The following is a 23,232-nucleotide window of genomic DNA, read 5'->3' as shown; positions in this document are numbered from 1 at the left end:
TGAGATAAAGAGCTTTATAGATGTTACAGTGTCTCATCCTTGCCACCTCGTACAATTCTCTCTGTTTTACAGGCAAGAAAACTGAGGATCATATGGATTTGGATTCTTGCCTGGCATCACACAGCTGGATGGAGGGCCAGGGGCTCAAACCCTGAGCTGCCTGAGCATAAGTCTGTGAGCATAAAACTCTGTGGATGTGCCTGACATAAGAGGTGCTTACTCAGCGATGGCTTTAGCACCATGTATGCATGCATCGGGTCTGTTAAAAATTAGTGGGGAGGTTCTAGTTGGAGGTAAGACGAAGTAGACCCACTCCATCTTGTCTCTCCCACAGAATGCAGCTTCAAACCCAGACTAATTGCACGAATTACCTCCTTTAAGCCTCTGAAACAAAGACCAGTTATCAAAGTCACACCAAATTGGTGGTAAGTTTACTATTTTTCCCCCATTCAATATCCCCTGAATTGAAACCCCTGAATTCAATACAGCCCAAAACCTCGAAGTGGATATCAGCATCTACAGAGAGCTCTCCAGGGAAAACCCTCTGATTCTGGCTTTAGGACCAAGAAAGGGGTCTCCCACTGCTCCCGGTGAGTGAAGAAGCCTCCTATTTTTTTCTTTTTCTTTTTCTCTTTTTCTATTCTCTCATGCCACAGCCCCTAAGCAATGATGTGGCAGTAGCACTAGCAACAGTAGCAACAGCAGCAGCAGCGAAAGCTGGTGGGAACCTAAAACTCTGAGGAAGGGGAATTCTCCTCTCCAGCTGGAGGAGCCATGGTCCATCAAGGTGGGGCAAACCCCTGCTGCTTTGCTATCTCTGGTGGTTGGGCTCAACTCATACAGTCACAGGAAATGCATGGCAGAGGAGAAGTAAAGCCCCAGCTTTCTGGCCCAAGGACTGGACAAGGGGAACCTCAGTGAACCAGAAAGTATAGGAGAGATCTCAGAGAGAGAAGAGCTGGGAAAAGTGATCCCTTAAAATTGTTTGTGAAATCCTGGGTTCCTTCCCAAAATGTACATGATCTGTACAGGATTTGACCTTCAACTGCATACTTGAGAACTGAACTACGGGATAGTCCACTGCTCAAATCCCAGATTAGCCATGGGGTGGTACATACAGGGCAGATTCAAATAGTGAAATAGCAAAAAAAATGAAATAAGTAATAAAAAAATGAATAAATAGCAAAAGCTTTGTAAATTGAGCTGACATTGGAACCACAGGCCACAGGAGGCTGTTGGGAACTTATGACCTGAACTCAGCTGGATCATTTGCCTGCTAACAGAAGAATACCAAAAATTACTCTATATAGAAAGAACCAGGAGTGGCTGGACACAGTGGCTCATACCTGTAATCTCAGCACTTTGGGAGGCCAAGGCAGGTGGATTACCTGAGGTCAGGGGTTTGAGACCAGCCTGACCAACGTGGTGAAACCCCATCTCTACTAAAAATACAAAAATCAGCTGGGTGTGGTGGCATGTGCCCGTAATTCCAGCTACTCAGGAGGCTGAGGCGGAGAATCACTTGAACTAGGGAGGTGGAGGTTGCAGTGAGCTGGGATTGTGCCACTGCACTCCAGCCTGGGCAACAGAGTGAGACTCCATCTCAAAAAGAAAAAAAAAAAAGAACCAGGAAAGGCTCAACTCACTCGGGAAAAGATGCCAATGCTGAGATTACTTTGCTGAGATATCAGACTTTACAGCAGCTATTATGAAAGTGGTGCAATGTGTAAGAGCAAACACTCTTGAAATGAATGGAAAAACATAAAGTCTCAGCCAAGAAACAAGATATCAAGAAGAACCAAGTGGAAATTTAGAACTGAAAAAGACAATAACAAAAATCTCCCTGGGTGGGCTCAATAGCAAAATGGAGATGATAGAGGAAGAATCCAGTGAACTTGAAGATAGATCAATAGAAGTCATCCAATTTGAATAACAGGCAAAAAAGAGTGTTTAAAAAATGAGCAGAACTTCAGGGACCCATGGGGAAACACCAAAAGGTCTAACATTCTTATCATTGGAATTCTGGAAGGAGAGAAGAAAAAAATAGGGTCTGGAAAAAATATGTGAAGAAATCATGGTGGAAATTTTCCAACTTTGGTGAAACACATAAACCTACAGATGTAATAAGCTCAGTGAATCCTAAACAGAAGAAACCCAAAGAAATCTATGACCAGAAAATCATAATCAAACTTCCGAAAATGAAAAATGAAGACAAAATCTTGAAAGCAACCCGAAAAAAATGACACATTTCCTATAGGTGAAAAATGATTCAAATGACTCTGGATTTCTCATCAGAAACCATGAAGGCCAGCAAAAGTGGAAAGACAGTTTTAAGGTGCTTAAACGAAACAAAACAAAATAAGAAAATAACTGTCAAATCATAAGTCTTTAGAAGAAATACCTTCTGGATAAAGGTAAAATAAAGACATTTTCAGATGAAGGAATACTAGGAGGATTTTTTGCTGGGAGACTTGCACTAAAAGATTGCTACAACAAGTTCTTTAGACAGAAGGATATCATAGTAGAAGGAAATGTGTAACATCAGGAATAAATGGAGAGCAGAGGAAATGGTAAATATTTGGATAAATATAATAGGCTATTTTTTCTCCTGTTGAGTTCTTTAAAATATGTCTGATGGTTAAAACAAATAAACAGTGGCTGTAGATGTAATATAGAAGACAAACATAAAAGGGAGAGGATAAAGGGACCTACACAGCAGTAAGTTCTTTACACTTCACATGAAGTAGACTGAGAAGAGTTAAGTATGTCTATTGCATTTTCTAGAACAACCTCTAAAAAAACTATTCAAAGAGATATAGTAAAAAGTTAAATAAATAAATTAAAATTGAATACATTCGTAGGAAAACAAATAATCTTAACTTAAGCCTTACATTTTACACAAAAATTAACTCTATTTTTTCTTTTTTTGAGGAAGGGTCCCATCCTGTCTCCTAGGCTGGAGTGCAGTGGTGCAATCACAGCTCACTGCAGCCTTGACCTCCTGGGCTCAGGTGATCCTCCTACCTCAGCCTCCTGAGTAGCTGGGACCACAGGTGTGCTCCACCATGCCTGGCTAATTTTTTTTTTTTTTTTTTGAGATGGAGTTTTGCTCTGTCACCCAGGCTGGAGTGCAGTGGTGCAATCTCGGCTCAATGCAAGTTCCACCTCCCGGGTTCATGCCATTCTCCTGCCTCAGCCTCCTGAGTAGCTGGGACTACAGGTGCCCACCACTGAATCCGGCACATTTTTTTTTTTTTTGTATTTTTAGTGGAGACGGGGTTTCACCGTGTTAGCCAGGATGGTCTCGATCTCCTGACCTCGTGATCCACCCGCCTCGGCCTCCCAAAGTGCTGGGATTACAGGCGTGAGCCACCACGCCCAGCCATGCCTGGCTAATTTTTTATTTGTAGAGAAGGGGTCTCACCATGTTGCCCATGCTGGTTGGTCTCAAACTCCCTGGCTTAAGTGATCCTCCTGCCTTGGCCTCCCAAAGTGCTAGGATTACAGGTGCGCTCCACCATGCCAGGCCTCAAAAATGGACTCTAAACAGATTATAGATAAAACTTTTGAATGGAAACATAGAAGGGCATCTTTATGACCTGTGACTAGACAGTTTGTAGACATGATATTAAAAACACAGTCTATAAAAGGATAAATCAAGTTTCATCAAAATCAAAACTTTTGCTTTGAGAAAGAGACTGTTAAGAGAATAAAAAGACAAGCTATAGACTTGGAGAAAATATTTACAAACCACATATCCAACAAGAGATTTGTATTCAGAGCATATAAAGAACTGTCATAACTTAACAGTAATGTCACGGAATCTTTCGGGTGTCACTTTTCTGACCTGAAACCTCTGGCAGTAGTGCCTTTGCCCAAGTTTTGCTCGGGCCCACTGGGTTTGTTCCACCCACTCAGCCTGGCAGGCTGCACTTGGCTCACACTACCAGCCTGGATCCCACATCTGCCAAGGACGAGTCAGGCGTGGAATGGTGAGGGGTGTGTGAGCAAGTGTGGGGTCCCGCCTCTGTGCAGTCAGACACACCAGCTGCTGCAGTGGGGTGGGCAGCACAGGTGCCGGCTCTCTGTGAGGCTGTGGCTGGACCAGGTGCATTGCAGGTAGCTTCCCTGGCCGGCACTGGGAAACGCAGTGGCACCCAGAAGCTTGGAGATTCCAGGCACCACAGGACCCCAAAAAGGGAGTCACAGCCCTAGCTCAGGGAGGCCTCCCAGGTCTGGGCTCCCTAAAGGGCTGCAGGTCTTCTCTCCTCTTTGCCTGCAATGTGGTGAGCAAGGGGCGTGTTTCAGCCCTGTTTATGTTATAGCTGTTTTAGCTCCACCATTTGGCGGTCCCGAGTTCTTCTCCTGCAACCAGAAAGAATGAGGTATGCAAACAAGTGCAGGGTGAGCAAGATGAAGAAGAGCTTTACTGCACAACAGAACAGCTCACAGGAGACCTACGGGGGTAGCTCCTTTCTGCAGCCAGGGTGTCCCAATCGGTGTTCAGCTCCTAGCAGAGAGGAGACCCTGGAGTGTGAAGCTCCTTTCTGCTGCTAGTCATCCCATTGTCTGCTCAGCTCTGGCTGAGCCCAGGGCTTTTATGGGCCTCAGAGCAGGGGGACGTGCATGCTGATTGGTCCATGGGCGGCCATGAGCAGACCCAGAAAATGCACTTAGGTCAGTGGGACTGGAAGCCTGGCCCCCAGCTTTCAGGCTCTCCCTGGCCTGAAGATGGGGCCTCACTGGGGACTGCCCCCTTCTGCCCAGGAATTTGTCTGCCTCCTGCTGGAGTTCATGGCACTGGGCTCAGCCCTGATAGCAAGGAGAAGCCAGGCAAGGGGAGCAGGCACTTCCAAGCCTGCAAGGGCAGGGGGCCTTCCCAAGCCTCCAAGAGTGCAGGGATGCCTGAGTCTGCAGCAGCAGTTTGGGGATGGGGGGTGGGGGCAGGGCTCCTGTCTGCTCCTGGAGTGGGAGGCCCAGGTCTGCAGCCTTGGTTTGAGTGGTTGCAGCTGCACCCAGGAGGGCAGGGTTCCTGTCTGTTCCTGGCCCCCCAAGAGCACAGGGAGACTCGGATCTGCAGCCAGGACTTGGGCGGCTGCAACGTCACCTGCGGAGCTCCTACCCCAGCTTGGAAAGGGTGAGACTCTTGTTTGTCCCCCCCTCCGCTGGCTCCACAAAGTGTGCAGCCCCGGCTGTGACTCCCTGTTGCAGCCGGCGTGATGGCAATGGCAGGCTGTCTGGAGCCACTGCTGCCATCAGTAAGAAAACAAAAAACCCATTTAAAAACTGGACAAAAGATCTGAACAGATACTTTACAAAAGAGGATATAAAGATGTCCAATAAGCATATGAAAAGATGTTCAACATCATTAGCCATTAGGGCAATAGATACTACTACACACCCACTAGAATGAATAAAATAAAAGTTCTGACAATACCAAGTGGAATGCTCACACATTGCTGATGAGAACTCAACGTGGCACCACCAGTCTGGAAATCGATTTATCAATTGTTTATAAAGTTAAATATATGCTTACCATGTGACCCAGCAATTCCACTCCTGGGGATTTACTCTACAGAAATGAAGACTTATGTTCCCATGAAAACTGACCCATGGCTGGACGTGGAAGCTCACGCCTGTAATCCCAGCACTCTGGGAGGATGAGGCAGGAGGATCACTTGAGTCCAGGAGTTTGAGACCAGCCTGGGCAACATAAGGAGACCCTGTCTCAACAACAACAACAAAAATAGCAGGGCATGGCGGTGCACGCCTGTAGTCCCAGTTACTTGGGAGACCAAAGCAAAAGGATTGCTGCAGCCCAGGAGTTCAAGGCTGCAGTGGGCTATGATTGCATCACTGCACTCCCACCTGGGTGACTAAATGGGATCCTGTCTCAAGAAATTAAATAAATAAGCAAATAAATAAATTACTGTGAGGAAAAGCATTATTGAAAACTGAGTCTCTGCTGGTCTCCAGTAAGTTGTGGGTGTACAAAGCGGAATCCAGTAAGATCCACATGTGTGAGTGTCTTCCAAACAAAGCCAGCAACAGTGTGACATAAGGGGGTAGGAGGAGGGCCAAGTTTCACCCTAATTGCCACCTTCTCAGAGAGGCCTTCCCTGACCCTCCCCACACAAAGTAGCATCCTTGTATGAGTTTCCCGTTGCTGCTGTAATAAACCCCCCCAAGATTAGATGTTTAAAACAATGCACACTTACATCTTACAGTCCTGGAGGACACAAGTCCACCCTGGGTCCCACTGGGCTAACATCAAGGTGTGGGCAGGGCTGTGTTCTTCCTGGAGGCTCTTGGGGGGAGCCTGTTTCCTTGCTTCTTCCAGCTGCCTGAGGTCACCTGTCCTCCCCCATCCTCGTGGCCCCCTTTTCCACCTTCAAGTTGGGCTGAGTCCCTCCTGCACTACTACTCTCTGGTTCTCTCCCCTCTGTCTCCCTCTTCCATCTCTAAGGACTCTTGTGATTCTACTGGGCCTATCAGATAATTCAGGACAATGTCCCCAACTCAAGGTCAGCTCATGAGCAACCTGCAATGGATTCTGACGCTAACTGCCTGGAATTAGGCCAGACTCCACAGGCTAAGGATACATTCCTTTTTTTTCTTTTCTTTTCTTTTTTTTTTTTTTGAGACTGAGTCTCACTCTGTCGCCCAGGCTGGAGTGCAGTGGTGCAATCTCGGCTCACTGCAAGCTCCACCTCCCGGGTTCACGCCATTCTCCCGCCTCAGCCTCCGGAGTAGCCGGGACTACAGGCGCCCACCACCACGCCAGGCTAACTTTTGTATTTTTAGTAGAGACAGGGTTTTACCGTGTTAGGCAGGATCGTCTCGATCTCCTGAACTCGTGATCTGCCCGTCTCAACCTCCCAAAGTCCTGGGATTACAGGCGTGAGCCACCGCGCCCAGGCCGGCTAAGGATACCTTCTTCCACAAGACTGTCCTCGCTTCAGACAGCAGCCACAGGAGCAAGGGGCCCCAGGCCGCCCCCACTTCTCACCAGCTGCCTACACATTCAGGGGCTCTCACTGCACCCTCAGGTTTGATCATTTGTTAGACTGACTCAGAACTCAGGAAAGGGCTGTACTTATGATGATAAACGGATGCAATCAGAACGAACCCAAGAGACAGACCCACAGGGCGAGGTCTGGGAGAGCCCCAAACATGAAGCGCCCATCATCATCTCCCTGTGGAGTCAGGACGCATCTCCCTCTGAGACATCAAAATGTGACGGTACAGAGTATTGCCAGCCAGGGATGCACACCTGAGCTTTGGTGTTGAGTTTTTATTGGGGTTTCAGTACATGGACACAATTGCTCGAATGGGCTGCATCATTGGCCGTGAAGCTGAACCCCATCTCCATCCCCCTCTCCTCCATGGAGGTGGGACTGATATCATGTGTGGCTCACAGCCCCACCCTCTCATCACAGGGCTGGTCCTTCTGGCATGTCCAGCCCTGATCCTGAGCCACCTCATTGGCAGAAAGTAACAGCTGTTGTCTGAGTGACTGCAAGTAACAAGACATCCATCACTCAGGAAATTCTAAGGATTTAGAGGCTACCTCCCAGGAACTGGGTACGAAGGCCAGCCAGATTCTTTACGATCCACAACCTTAAGTCCATCTTCACCTTTAACTCTCCTTGGAGTGTGACCTGACATAGTCACAGGTTCCAGGGATTAGACTGAGGACATCTTTGGGGGGCTATTTTTCTGCCTGGCACAACCTCCCAGTGTCTAACACATCACCCTGCTTTGTTTTTATTACAATACTGGTGCCTTTGTAAAATGGTCTTATTTTGTTGTTTATTTGCTTATGGCCTGTCTCTTGCTCTGGAGTGTCAGCTATATAAGGGCACCTTGGAGCACCCTGAGCTGACCTAGGCACATCGTGTGTGCCAAATAACAGAGGGAGAAGAGAAAGAGTTGGAGGAGGCAACATTTGAGCTGGTCCTGGAAGGATGAGCGGAGTGCTGCAGGTGAGCAGGGACTCTGGCCAGGAGCAACAGGTGCACAGAGCCAGAGGAGGGCTTAGGGACTGGGTGGGTCAGGGAGCCCTGGGTGGATCGTTGTGGCTGGACCACTGAGGTGTGTCGTGGGAAGGAGGCGGATGTTGGGAGCGGATCAAGACAGGCAGCTTAGACACAACTGCACGTGGCCAGGCGACAGACTTGAGGGCACCTGTGCTATCTGCTCTAGTGCCCTCTCTCTCCAACACAGGTGCCAGGAGGGAAGCACCACGGTATGACAAATAGGGCATGGACCCTGGAGTCATCCAGTAGTTGTGTAGTTGTGGCCACGGGCAAGTCACCTCACCCCCCCATGGCTGTCGCTGAGGCTGGCCCACTCTCCTGTCCAACCTTCTTCTCTTTGCTTTCCTCTACGGCGGAGCCTGGAGAGCTCAGTTTCCCAATCTCCCTTGCAGCAGGTGCCACCGATCTGGCCAATGAGCTAGAGGAAGAATCTTGATGAGGGCCAAGATTCTGGGAGTGGAAAAGGCCCAGTGAAAAGAGGGACAGACTCAGCTGGATCAGAGTTTGGCCTTCTCCTCTGCTTCCAGCTTAGAATGCCACATGATGTCAGGAGCAGCAGCAGCCACCTTGTGACCATGAAGGGCAAGCTAAGAGTAATGTCCTAAGGCTGGCAGGAAGACGGAAAGTTCCCTGGCCTGGGAGGATATCACTGAGCAACTGGGCCAGTGCCAGCAATCACCCACCTGTGGGTATTAGTTGGGCATTCTGTTACTCACAAACACAGCCCTAATTAATACACTCTCTAGGCCTCAGTTTCCTTTACTGTTCACTGGAGCGAATTATATTTATCAATATTCATTCCACTCATGTTGTGTACCAGGAAGTCCTCTAGGTGTTGGTGGCAGAGCAGTGAACAAGAGATAAGGTTCCCATTCCTTATCTATTTATTTATTTTTGAGACAGAGTCTCACTCTGTCACCCTGGCTGGAGTGCAGTGCTGCAATCTCGGCTCACTGCAATCTCTGCCTCCCGGGTTCAAGCAATCCTCCCACCTCAGCCTCCCGAGTAGGTGGGACTACAGGCATGCACCACCATGCCTGGCTAATGTTTTTTTTTTTTTTTTTTTGATAGTGACAGGGTTTCACCACGTTGGCTAGGCTGGTCTCGAACTCCTGAGCTCAAGTGATCTGCCTGCCTCAGCCTCCCAAAGTGGTGGGATTACAGGCGGTGAGCCACCGCGCCTGGCCCTCATTCTCTTTGCATTTACATCTCAGTGGGTGAGAGAGACAGACAATGAGCCCACAAACAGGAAGCCATCTGAGAGTGGACAAGACTTCCTAAAAGTCTTAGGAAGAAAAAAAGGGAGGTGATGTGATAGAGACTGGTGTGCACGTGGCACGGGGTCTCTGTGATTGGGCTGTGAGGAGGTGACGCTGGAGCTGAGGCCTGAGTGTGAAGAGGACAGGGATTGTGGGGAACAGCATTCCAGGCAGAGGGAGTGGCACACGCCAAGGCCCTAAGGCAGAGCCCGGCACGGCAAATGGACAGGCCAGGAGGAAGGCCAGGGGGCCGGAGGGCAATGAGTGAAGGTGGAGGTGAGACCAGCGGGTTGGGCAGGGCCAGGTGACATGTCTTGGTAAGCACAGTGACATGTTTTGCATTATTCTAAATGCAAAAGGGAAGCCACTGGGGGCTTGCAGAAGGATATGGGACAAAGATTTGAGTATTAGGCACACCCCAGGTGCTTAATAAATGTCTGCAGCCTGAGGTAGGGCGAATCCAGCCTGCCCTTCTCAGGCTCAGCCAGTCCCTCTCTTGCCCTGCCTACCTCACAGCCCCAGCTCCTGAGCAGGGGACCCCTCGGGCTGCCTTTTCCATCTTCTTGGCCCTGCCTCATCCTCCCCTAGGGCTGTTTGCTCCCTCCAGAGCAGGCGACCATAATTGCTGCTTTCCACAATGACATAAAAATCTAAGAGGCACAATCAATACAGTGCACACACATCATCGTCTTTCATTGCAAACGATAAAAGTGTAAACAGCAGGGGTGGCGGCAGCTCTGGAGGCTGCAGTGGGAGCAGGGCAGGCTGCCACCACTTCCCTGCCTGTCACCCTTCTTCTGGGGCACAGGGCTCTTCCAGGTGGGAGTGGGGATGCCTTCCCCACTCTGGGGAGTGGCACCCCTCATTAAAGCCCATTCAGGGAAGTGGTTTTTCCTGTTTTTGCTTCCAGATGCAGCAACCCCAGTTTCTTTAACCCGACTTCAGAAATCCAATTTGTCCTCTGTATTTTAAAAGCTTTTCCCTTGCTTCCCCTGCATCCAAAATACACAGCTAGGGGTGGCTTCTGGTGGCAGAAGGACTTGTTGGGGTCTTGCCTGTCACGAGCCCATGAACGGACCTCGACCCCATTTTAACCCCAGCTCTTGACAGCCAACTTCTTTTGCCCCTGTCCAGCCTGCCACCCACAGCTTCTCTTGGAACGTGCACAGAAACCGTTATATCCCCAGCTCTCACACACTCCCGGCGACGACGTCCTCAAACTAGTTACTTAATGAACGTCATCCAATTCCGATTCCGTCTTGCTGTAGTCTCATTTGCGAAAGCCAATCTGCTTTATGATTCTAACCTCTGGCTAGAAACTGCTCCCAATTTCATGTCATCCATAAACTTGATGAACGATTAGCTTGCTTCTCTGCAGTCATTCATTTATTTCTTCCACCGGTATTTAGTGAGCGCCTACTGGATGCTGGGTGCTGGATACAGAGTTACAGGAGACGCAGGTCCTGGGCTGAAGAGGCTCCTATGGGGAGGTGGAGCCCACGTGAAAATGGTTCCCATTTATGTGATCCATGCTCAACTGGGGCAGGGGAGAGAGCCGCCTCCTTCTTGGTGCGGGGGGCGGGGGGGCAGTTTACATTTGCCTGAAGATGCTGGAGGGGATTTTGGCAGCTGGAGAAGAAATGACGTTCCAGTCAGAGAGACTAGAATGTACGTAGGCAAATTGCTCTGGGTGGTGATGGGGAAGAAATCTGCTGACATATACATGTCCAGGGCTGATGAAAGCTTCAGCTTGGAGCCATCTAGAACCAGGAGGGCTCCTGTCTGTCTCTTGGCTCTGCTCGTTTCCACATTAGCTTCGTCCTGAGGCTCCATGTGGTAGCAAAAGGGTTAAACTCTCCCAGGGTCAAATCCATGAACAAAGAACGTCCCCTCCAGTCTCACTGTGTCTTACCGGGTCACATGTCCATCCCTGGCCGATCATGGTAGTTGGAGGAATTTAAGTTCTCTGGCCCGGCCTGAGCCACATGGCAGCCTTGGACCCTGGGCTGAGGTCTGCTCCATCTGAAGCTCATGGATTGAAAGCGGGGACGGTGGGGACTCCCACAGAGAAACTGGGTGCTGTTAGCACTAAGAAGGATGAACGGATATGGGGCTGGAGAGACACAGATGACATCCACTCTGTGGTCGCCAGCCGGCTTGTGCTCCCAGGTGGTGGAACGGGAGCCATTGGTTCCTTTCTGTGCGATGGGTACAAGGACCGAGTCAGAGGATGAGGATGGGACATCTGAGGCCGCCTCATCGCCACGTTCTTCTAACTGTGCGAGGACCAGTTGAGAATTTCCTTTCTGCCTTGCCAGAGGCTGGATTGAAGCCAGCCAGCAAGTAATTTCCAGCCACTGTCCTTGTCCTCAGCCTTCCCATTCTTCAAGCTCTTTTCCTGTCCTTCTCAAAAGCCAAAGCTCCAGCCTGTTCCAGAAACCCCGTGGGGGTCACCCCCAGCACCTTCTAGTTGAGCTGCACGGGGAGCTTAGCCGAGCCAGGGCCGCCTGCCTTACTGGGCAGCTCATTGACGAATCTGGAGCAGTAGCCACCCCTCAAACCACTACGGCCTTTCACGAGGACCCACAGAGCAGTGGGCTGGTGGGTGGGCCTGGGCCCTGGGGACAGACAGATCTAGGTTCTGGTCTACAGCAAACAGGATTAGGTTCCGCTAGGAGTGATAGAAGCCACTGAAAAGAAAAAAGCAGCACTGTAAACAAGACAGAAGTTATTTCTCTCTCAAACAATCAAGAGCCTGCAGGCAGGAATTGGGACTAGAAGAGCCTTTTCCGGTCGACCGCCACCTCCTCTGCAGGGGGCCTCCTCCACCTTACCAGCCAAGGTGGCTGCTTAGTTCCAGCTGCCGAGAGGAGAAAGGGACTGAGAAGGACATGTTCTCCCTTTGAGGACACTTCCCAGAACCGCACACTACACTCGTGCTTACAGCGTTACGGTCCAAATTTAGTCAAGTGGCAGAGAGGCTGGAGAGAGTGTTGATTCTGGCAGCCATGAGCCAGAAGGGAGGGGAGAGCAGAGGGAGGGGAGAATAGACACTGGCGGCGGCGAGGAATAAGTGGCAGTCTATGCCCCAGACCCCTAAGTGTGCTCACAGCCATGATCGCACCTGCTGCCCTGGGAGAAGGGAATTATATTCCCCCGTTTTACAGATGAGGAGGCTGAGGCAGACAGAGACAGAAAGCTTAGTCTCGCACGCTCTCTGTTCCCGTTCTTGCCTTTCTCTGCTAGCCCTCTTCTTGCTCCTGCCCTGGACCCAGAACGTAGTTCTCAGTGGCCCTTGAGTTATCTTTTTGTTCTTTGAGACATGGTCTTGCTGTGTTGCCCAGGCTAGAGTGCAGTGGCATGATCTTGGCTCACTGCAGCCTCAACACCCGGGCTCAAGCAATCCTCCTGACTTAGCCTCCCAAGTAGGTGGGACCACAGGTGTCTGTCATCACGCCTGGCTAATTTTCATATGTTTTGTAGAGATAGAGGACTCCCTATCTCTACAAAAGGGAGATTGCTGGCTGCTCTTGAACTCCTGGGCTCAAGCGATCCTCCCACCTTGGCCTCCGTAAGTGCTGGGATTACAGGCGTGTGCCACCATACCCTGAGCATTAGAGTTATACAATAAAGCTCGGTACTGAAGCAGGATGGGGCCAGCCCGGCAGGCAACCCGGGGCCCTCCTGAGAGAGCAAGATCAAGCTCTCCCCTAGTCCCCGGGCAGGGGTCTGCGGGGTCTGTGGGGTCTGCGGGTCTGTGGGGCCTGTTCCCCAGCAGAGGCAGGCAGCAAGGCCCCAAACCTGATTTCCATACAAGACTTACAACTCTTCCCCTAACTGTGCCCATTTGTGATTGATGCCGGTTTAGGATTCATGGAGGCTCTGTTCCTCGGTGCTCCTGAAAAATGTGGACACCTTTCTATTTGTACAACCCATCTGTAAACTAGGGCTAAGCCACCTCCTTCAGCTCTCTCAAGGGTTTCTTGATGGATATTGAGTGAAAAATAATGTAGTTAATGTGTTCTGAGAAACTCAGGGAAAGCTGCTGCGAGCCCCTGGTGCCACTAAATGATCATGGCCCTGGGCCCTGGGAGGGGCCCTTCTGGGGGCTGGACTGGGGAAGGCCAGGGTCGGGGTGGCAGTGGTGCTTCGATCTGGAATGACACTTGCTCACTTGTGGAGCAGGCAAGAGCTGGGAGGCCCCTAGTGATGCCCAGTATGGGGAGCAAGGATGTTCCCTGGGCAGGTGGTGGGCAGGGACACTTGGCATTGTGGGAGACTCCAGAGGGAACAGGGACTCAGGCATTAGCCTGAGGTTTGGAAGTCACCCCCAGCCTGGAGGGGCCTGGAGAATGGCACTCACAGGCCAGGGACTGGTCCTCGGCAGAGAAAGGGCAGGTTTATGGAAGGTTCACCTGCAGAGAACGTGGAGTTGCTCCAAGCATCAACGTCTCCCATTTAGATGACGGAGGGGGGAGCCCCAGCTGCCTCTGTAATCCACTCCTGCCCCTGCTCCACCCAGTCTCCACGCAGTAGGCTGAGCGATGCTCCATGGTGCTGAGCAAACCTCCTCCTCCCCTCTCAACCCTGCCCAAGATTTCCAGTTCTCCTGAACCCACAGACTCTTTTTCATGCTCTGCAGGGGCCCACCAGGTCCAGCCTCAGCGTTTCTTTCTACTTCACTTCTTCCACCTTCTCCCGGCCCGCCTCCTTCCTACCACAATGCCTTCCATGTGTTCCTAAACCAACCATGCTCACTCCCACCACACAGCCTTTGCATTTGCTGTTCTCTCTATCTGGAATCTTCTTCCCACAGCTCTTTGCACGGCTGACCCTCCCTTGGAGAGATCCGCTCTTCCCTATCTGCCCTCTCTTCCTCTAAAACAAACTCTTCCCCATCACTGCCATCACCCGGTTGCATTTTCATCATTGTGTTTAAGACCATCTAAGAGGATATGATTTGATTCCTCGTCCGTTGCCGATCCTCCCTCATGGACCCAGCCCAGGGCAGCGCCTGCACACCTGTGTCCTTTTCTCGCTGCAGCGCCTGGAACACAGCAGGTGCTCAGTCATGCACTGGAAAGAGGCAGCCTTAGTTTGCATCCCCCTGGAAGCAAACGCTGCGACAAGGTTTCCCATACAAGTAGTTAATTTGGGAGGTGGTAGGGGAATGGGAAGGGGAAAGGAGCAGCCAGGAGAGGGAGCGCTCTCAGTGAGTTCCAGCTGTGGGCGACCAGAGCTCCATCCTGCAGGGCTGGGCCCAGTGTGGACAGTGTGCCTGAGAGTACCCCACACAAGGGGAGGGTTATGGGCACCTAGACACCAGCTCCTATCAGTTACTTGCTGATGGCTGCTCTCGGGGGGCCCTATTTTCCGGCACTCTGGTCTGTGGCAACATGGGCAGAGTGGCAGCCAGATGGCAGAGAAAGGTCTCGGGCAAAGAAATGTGGTCGCAGGTGCTGGCAGCTGGAGGTTGGGCTGGCATACACTGCAGTGGGCACCTACACTGCCTGCTATGGGGGAAGGCACCAAAATGGGCAGGAGATGTGGGGCCTGGGCATCAGGCACAACCCAAACCCAGTTACCCACACGGGGGTCCAAGATCAGGGCCTGACTCAGCCGATGCCCAGCCTTTGCTTTCCCTGGGCTGAGATGCCTTAGGCACAGGTAACCAATACAACTCAACCAATACAGCTCAGGAGAGGATGACTGAGAGGCCCGGCACAGCAGCTTTGGGAGGGAAGCTGTGGGTTGGACAAGGCAGTGCCTGACAGAGGCAGTCTTGAAAGGAGTGGCTTAGCTTTTGATCTGCAAAGACACCTGAGCCTTGGCAAATGGTTTTCTGGCCTCCTCAGGTTTCCAGCTCTCCCAGCAGCCTCTGGAGGCAAAGTCTGGGGCAGGAGGAGTTTGGAGAAGCTGGCTGGGGGGAGGCCTTTGCTCTTCGGCTGCAGGTTTGCATTCTCTTTGGCAGCTAATTACTTAGGAAGAATGATTCTGACTCAGATGGAAGCCCCCTCCTCCAGCACCCCTCCCTCCAGCTGGGATAGAACAGGTGGTGGAGGGAGCAGAGGGCTCCGGCGTCACCCGCACTGCTGCTTGCCGGGCCATTTATCACTGCGGGTGTTTATACCCCACCTGGGGCCAGAGCCCGAGCAGAACAGGTGGTGCATTGAGGAAGGGAGTGGGGAGATGATGGGAATTAACTCTTCTGGCACCAGCTCCAAAGGGCCCTGGGGCTTGCCGGAGGTGGCTAAAAAGATAGGAACTAATGCATCAGAGGAAATGCAACAGGACCTACTGCAGGAGGCATTTCAACTTTCCCTGCATTTGGAATATTTTGCAGATTAAGGAGATTAACTCAGATTAAGAAGATTGGCTTTTGGTGTTTTGCTAGGGGTGGGGCTGGGTAGAAAAGAGCCGGAACTGGGAGCCTTTGCTGATGGCTGTGGTGGAAATACTCTCACCCTGGCTGATCTCAAGCTACCAGTTGTTGAACAACCAAAGCCACGAATCTTGAATATTTAACAGTTGGCTCCTAGGAGTTGGCAGGAGCTGGCCCAGGCCTGTGTGAGGCTGTTCAGGCAGAGCATCTAACATATTTATTCGCTGGTTCGCTAAGACATCACAGGGCACCCTCTGTGTGGAGCCACGTTTTAGGGACACCAAGCAGACCCCGTCCCAAACCCACAGATGCGGGATGAGGTCATCTCAGGGTGGGATGGGGCTATTGTGGCAGCAGCTTTACAGGACAATGTGTGGGGGACGCAGCCTTGCGGCCTCTGTACATCTGGACAGTGAGTTTATGGAGAAGATCTGAACCCGCCTCTGTCTTTATCAGGCAGTGTGGCCACGCTGTGCGCCCACAGTGAACACAGGAGAGTGAACACTTGGGTCTTTTCTGGCTCGGCCGTTCTACTGGGTATCACACGTTCCTCCTTTATTCCTTCCCTGCTGTCTCCCGCTGCCTCAGCGCTCGGCCTGGGTACCTTCCATGGGCATTGCCAAGGCCCAAGGCCTCCCTTGAGACCAGCTCTGTCTGATTTCTGGAGGCCAGTGTGACGGTGGAGCACGGCTCAGTGGGAACAGGCAGCTCACGGGCCACATTTTCCCCACAGGCAAACCCTTCCCTCCTTCACTGTGTACCTGGGCAGTCCCGGATCCCAGGAGCCACCAGTGGTGGGGGAGTCTTCATGCCCAGGGTGGAATCCTACCTGGCCCTCTTCCTGCCTGGGGATCAGAACTCAAACTCCTACGCTCTCCAAACCCTGGGGTTTAATTAAGAAAATATGGAGGTCCTCTGGGAGCCATAGAGGGCTCTGCAGGTATTTATTTATTTATTTATTTATTTGAGACAGAGTCTCACTCTGTTGCCCAGGCTGGAGTGCAGTGGTGTGATCTCTGCTCACTGCAATCTCCACCTCCCGGGTTCAAGCAATTCTCCTGCCTCAGCCTCTCATGTAGTTGAGATTACAGGCACAGGCCACCATGCCCAGCTAATTTTTATTTTATTTTATTTTATTTTTTTTTTAGTAGACACGGGGTTTCACCATGATGGCCAGGCTGGTCTCGAACTCCTGACTTCAGGTGATCCACCTGCCTTGGCCTCCCCAAATGGTGGGATTACAGGCATGAGCCACCATACCTGGCCTCTGCGGGTATTTTAAACACCAGGGTTGATCTTATCTTGTTGGTGCGGCTGATCTATCCACTTCCCAAGTTTCCACCCAGGAAGGGGCCTGGGTGGCCCATGCCCTTGTCACCTCTGGGCAGAATGGGTGTGGCACCGGCGCCAGCTGCGCTCCACCACACATACACGGCTTCATGCTATTTTCTCTTGCGCCTGAATCTTTAAATCATCCGTGTCTCTGGGCGAGCCGAGGCTGCGGCGGGAGCTGTTAATAATAGACACAAGCGACTGTCTGGTTACGAATTGCGGAGACAGTAATTAGCATTTTAATTTAGGCGTTTTCTTCACACTCACTTCTGGAGACCTGGGTTCGAATCTGAAATTGGGGTCACCAGTGGAGGTTTGCCTGTGTTCTCCTAATCCTCCCACGGGTGTTTGTCTTTGTCACACAAGTGCCCACAGCCCAGGGCTGAGTTTGGCCTGATGGGGGCACTGTCTGTCCAGGCTGCGGAGCGAGGATTTGTAGGGGAGAGGGGAGTGGAGCCGCGCCGGGGTGGGGGTGGGGGTGCTGTGCAGAGGCGCCAGGGGTGGGCGGTTGGACCGAGGAGGGAGTGCTGAGCGGCTTTGGAGGGAGCAGAGAGGGGACTTCACAGAGAGAGAGGAGGAGCCGGCAGGCTGTGCGCCCCCTATCCAGGGCTGTCAATCTTTCCCTTTCACAAGCACTAATTTTCTTGATTTTTCTGCAAGCCCGGATTTACTGCTTAACTACCCCAGCAGCCGGTGATGTTTGGAGCATTAGGAATAAATGACTTAATGGACTTGCCTTTTTTCTTTCTCTCTTTCACGAAACAAGATTTAAAAACAGCAATTACAACAAAGAAAGTTGTCTCTTATCTCAGTGTCTAAGGGATGGGAGTAAGGCTTTGGGGTCCACAGAGAGTCAAGCTCATCCCTGTTTATAGTGTATCTGTTGTGGGGAACACACTCCATATCCCCTTTTCCAGATCCCCCCATATTTGGTGAGTGGGCAGATGTAGGCAAATACCAATGGATCAAGCCCTGCCATCCCAGCCCCACTTCTGACATTCATGGTTGCCCAAAGATAGCCACACGCATTGAAAAATGACCTACATTCTCCCACTCCGTGCAAACGGATCTTTGCTCTATGAGGCAGGAGTTCCAGACTCCCTGGCCCTTGGGGCCAGCCACAGACTCCAGGCTGCATCCAGAGGTGAGCAGGTCTCAATGAAGGGGGTGATTGTTTGGCTCGATGAAGCCCATGGCGGGTGCAGCAAAGCGTGGGGGACTGGTTGGCTCTGAACGCTCTTGGCGGAGCTGATCAAATCTCGCAATGCTCTCAGGCCTACATTCACGGCTGGTGCGGAGCTGTGTAAGGAGGTGAAAAGGCTGGGAAGCCTTCCTTCTCTCTTGTCTTCTCTCTGATGTCATTGCTATCACTCAGGAATCTTTGGGGTGCAAATGATGGAGGATGAAACTCAAACTGGCCTAAACCAAAAAGGGAATGTATTTGCTCCTGTAAGTGAAAAGTCAAGTGGTAGTCAGGCTTCAGGTAAAGCTTGATCCAGCAAAACCCCATCACCCCAGGACCTGAGTTTTTTCTGAATCTCTGCACTGTTTTCCACAGCTCCATCCCCAGGCTGCTTCCCCTCAGAGGCAGAGGTCGGTTGCCAAAAAGCCCCTTGGACTCTGTGTTTCTTTGTTATTTCTGGTGAGGAAGGCAGGGGCTTTCTGGATTTATTTTGGGGATTCAGTGTCCCTCGCTGATTTACGTCAAAGGCTTATCTTTGAGTCAATGACTGTGGCTATGGAATAGGGTGTCAGACTGTCTTGAGCCTGCTGGGCCCACCCTATAGATGGGAATGGGGTTAGTGGAGATGCGTCTCCTCCAAATGCGGGAAGATGAATCCCCTCAAAGGCAAACAGACTTGAAGGCAGTGACCAGCTGACACTCACTCCTTCGTGTTTGTAAGCACTGCCTCCCTGTAATGCACTCACAGTGCTGCACCCTTTGCCAGGTCACTTTTGTTGTTGTTATTTTGCTGTTTATTTAACGTAACACCATGTGACTTTGCAGTGACTTCCATTCAAATAGACTGAGGACACATCCTCACCCCAGTGATGTTGGGCTTGGCCCCATAACTCACTTTGGCCAACGGAATGTTAGCAGATGTGATGCGAGCAGAGGGTTTCAATCTGCGTGTGTGTGTGTGTTTTATTTTTTGCTTTTTGTTTTTGTTGTTGTTGTTGTTTTTGGAGACGGAGTCTTGCTCTGTTGCCCAGGCTGGAGTACAGTGGCATGATCTCAGCTCACTGCAATCTCCGCCTCGCAGGTCCAAGCGATTATCCTGCCTCAGCCTCCCAAGTAACTGGGATTACAGGTGCCAACCACCATGCCCGGCTAATTTTTGTATTTTTAGTAGCAACGGGGTTTCGCCATGTTGGAAAGGGGTCTCGAACACCTGACCTCAGGTGATCCACCTGCCTTGGCCTCCCAAAGTGCTGGGATTACAGGCATGAGCCACCGCGCCCGTCCTGTGTGTGTGGTTTTGAGGGGCTCCTTGCATTCTTCCAGCCACCATAAGAAAAGCACCCTCCAGGTAGCTTCTGGTGCTGGAATGTGACATGTGAAGCAGAGCTGAGCCTGACCTGTGGCCTGAAGCCTACGGACAAAAAAAAGAAATGATTGTGGGTTTCAGTCACTGAGATTCTTGGAGTCGTTTGTGACACAGCTTTATTGCAGTGACGGGTAACTAATGCAAACACAGAGAGGTGCTAGTTTATTTAGAGCTTTGACATTCTGGACGTTGGTGGCAGGGTGGTGGGGGGGCAGCATCAGAGAGAAAATTGGAGGATTTCCCAGAAAAGCCCTGGTTGCCCTCTGGAATGAAGAGAGACGTCTAGCTTCCCTCTGTCAGATGTCTCATGCCTTTTCTTGCCAAGGGCCTGGGAGAAAGAGGTTTCTTTTTGGGGGAAGGTGCCAGAACACGGCCTAAAAGAACAATAGGCACCCCCTCTCCACCATCCAATCCCATTCCACCCCACCCCCCGCTGCCTGTTCCCCGGTGATGGCTGAAGGCACAGCCAGGAGACAGGGACAGCAAGAGTCCAGGAGAGGCCTGGGGAGTGCGTCCTCGCAGCAAGCTGAGGGGCCACCTCCAGGCCGGGCTGCGTTTGGCCCTCGCAGAGCTGCTCGGCTCTAAGCCACTGCGTGCAGTTGGCAGATTCCTAGAAAACTGCATTTGAATTAAAGTTTTATAATTTAATCTCCATTTGAAATGCCTTGGAGAGGATCTGTTTGGAGGGTGAGGAAGAAAGGATACTTCGCAGCAGTAAATACCGACTCTCTCATTCATCTGATTCCCAGCGGTGGACGTGCCTGGGCTGTGGCAGCCCTGTTCACGGACACATTCACAAGCACCCTCAACATCCCTAGAGTGGCGAGAAGAGTTATTCCACATTTCCAGTGAGGAGGGCCAGGCTCAGAGAAGGGCCCTGCCCATGTGAGCAGTGGAGCCTGGCCCCGGCCCTAGACAGTGAGTGCCATGCTCCCTCCAGGCTGTGGTCCAAGGGCATCTTGCAGCCCACCTGGGGCCACTTGTTCTGGTCACGTTGCTGGGCTTCCTCAGTGTCCTCCCCAGGCCCTGGGCTTGGTGGGGTTTGGGGAAGGGAAGTGTTGCCTTTCCTTAAACCCTGGAATTTGGCTGGAGGGTCTGTTCCGGCCCTGCGTGTCCAGGGCCCACGAACTTGGACTCTGGGCAAGTGTGCAGATCCAAACTCTACCACTTGGGTGAATAACTTTATTCCTGACGCCCTTCGTTTCCCAGTGTGAAATAACAAAGGTACCTATGGAATGATATGGTTTGGCTGTGTCCCCACCAAATCTCAACTTGAATTGTATCTCCCAGAATTCCCATGTGTTGTGGGAGGGACCCAGGGGGAGGCAATTGAATCATGGGGCCAGTCTTCCCCATGCTATTCTGATGATAGTAAATAGGTCTCACAAGATCTGATGGGTTCATCAGGGGTTTCCGCCTTTGCTTCTTCCTCATTTTCTCTTGCTGCTGCCATGTAAGAAGTGCCTTCCGCCTCCCGCCATGATTCTGAGGCCTCCCCAGCCACGTGGAACTGTAAGTCCAATTAAACCTCATTTTGTTCCCAGTTTTGGGTATGTCTTTATCAGCAGCATGAAAATGGACTAATACAGGAAACAAAGTGCCTGGCCCGCAGTAACCATTCAATACGCAGGAATTACCAGGCTTGCTTGTGTTTAGAATTGCTGGGATGGCAGCGTGGTTAAGAGCTTGAATTCTGGATTTGGACTCCCTGGGTTCGAATGCTGGAATTACCTCACATTAGGTGGGAATTTCCAAAAATTTCATGTAAACTCTCTGAGCCTTAGTTTCTTCATCTGTAAAGTGGGGCTGATACACCTCCCCTCTGGGGCCAGGTAAAGATTGAGTCCAGTAATTGGTATAAGCATCAATTCTGACATACATACAGTAAGTGCTCAATATATGTTTGCTGCATCGATTCTGACATACATACAGTAAGTGCTCAATACATGTTTGCTGTCATGCTTCATCTCCCCCTTCTACGTTTACTGTCATACCTCTTCCATCACCCAACACCTGGATGGTAGATGCCTGGGTGACCTCAGCAGGACCTGTGGCCCACAGGTGGGTGTTCCTGGCCACACAGATAGAAGCAGGCTAGGAATGAGAGAAGGTACAAGTGAAGGGACAGAGAAGAGTTGCAAGATAAAGCTGAGGGCAGGTGAGGGTGACCCGAAAGTCCTCCCCTGCCCATGGCTGAGGCTCTGCAGTGATTGGTCAATACCTCATTGACTTGTGCCATCTCTTCATATCTCCACATCTCTAACTTTAAGGGGGGTCTTTGCTGCACAGCCGGGCGTTCCCATGGCAACCTCCCGGAGACACAAAATAGCCATGCCTCCCGAACAAGCAGCCTCCCTCCCCTGTGTCTTCTAGAGAAGCCAACCCGGTGGGGTCCAAGGAAAACTCAGCTCTCGGCACAGCCTCGGGCAGTTGCCCCTTTCCAACGTGCCTCGTCCTGGAGCCCGGCTGTGGAGGGGGGTAGTTTATGCACTTAACATACATTTATAGAGTGCCCGCGACGTCCAGAGACACAGCGAGGGCTGCCTGGGGACCCAGCAATGGAGAAGACAGACAGAACCCTGCCCTCAGGGACTAGGTTACTAGTTGGCATCTCTTCAAGTACAGGGAAAAGGAACATTAGGCGATTTGGGCCAGTGCTAAGCACTGTGAAGGGAACAAAACAGCCAGGGTGCTGCAGGAGATGAGGAGGGGGCAAGAAAGCCCTCTCTGGAGCCCTGAGTCCTGAATGTGGCCAGGAACCCAGCCATGTGAGACCCTGGGGGGAGAGTCTCCAGGCAGAGGGGACCAGGAGCACAAAGGTCTGGGGTGACTGAAGAACAGGCAGAGGCAGCAGGGGCTGGGGCATGGCAGGTGAGATGGGCAGGGGCTCCGTTAAAGAGGATTTCAGAAGCTGGGGTCAGGAATAGGGGTTTTACTTTAACTGTAGTGGCAACCATTTTGGGGGGGGTTGCGGTGCGGTTAACCATGGTAGCCAGGGACTGATACACATTTTTTAGAGATTCTTTGGATTGCTTTGGGGCAAGTTGGACTCATCTTCCCGGGTTCCCCTGCCTGGGATGCCCCATAATTGTTGAGCCAACTCCTTGTTTGGTGAGAAATAGAACCCTTGCTTCCTGGAGCTGGTCTTGCTGATACCCCGTAGGCCTAGGATTGTCTTCACAGGAATGTGGGGGTCTTCTCACCCAATATCCCCAGCCTCTTTGCCATGACTTTGATATTTCTGGGTGCTGATAGCAAAAGCCCCTCTCCCTGACCCAGTCAATCACATTCCACCCTACCCCAAAAGCCACTGCGATTTCTCCCTGATGAATGGGCAGCTCTGGACCCATGAATCCTTCAGCCAGCCCAGGCCCGAGCGCTCAATCTCTCATAACTCTGAGTTAAGGATGTGGAGTGACATCCAAGACAGCTGGATAAAGGATGAAATAAGAGGACTGATAAGTGGGATTGATGGCTGTCCTTGCCCAGGATGGGCTGGGGGAAGGGCAGAGGAGGACCCAGGGTGAGTTATTGCCTCCTCCAGGGTGTCTGGGGCTCTGAGATCACTCCAGCCCACATGGCAGACACACTTCCATCGATCCCTGGCCCCTTCAGGAGTCTCAGTTCCAAGGCCCTAGAGACGATCCCTGCATTCTGGTGGCCTGAGAATT

Source organism: Hylobates moloch, unplaced genomic scaffold (assembly GCF_009828535.3).
Source record: "Hylobates moloch isolate HMO894 unplaced genomic scaffold, HMol_V3 SCAFFOLD_6, whole genome shotgun sequence".
NCBI classification, from domain to species: Eukaryota; Metazoa; Chordata; class Mammalia; order Primates; family Hylobatidae; genus Hylobates; species Hylobates moloch.
Note: the sequence above shows the minus strand (reverse complement) of the source record.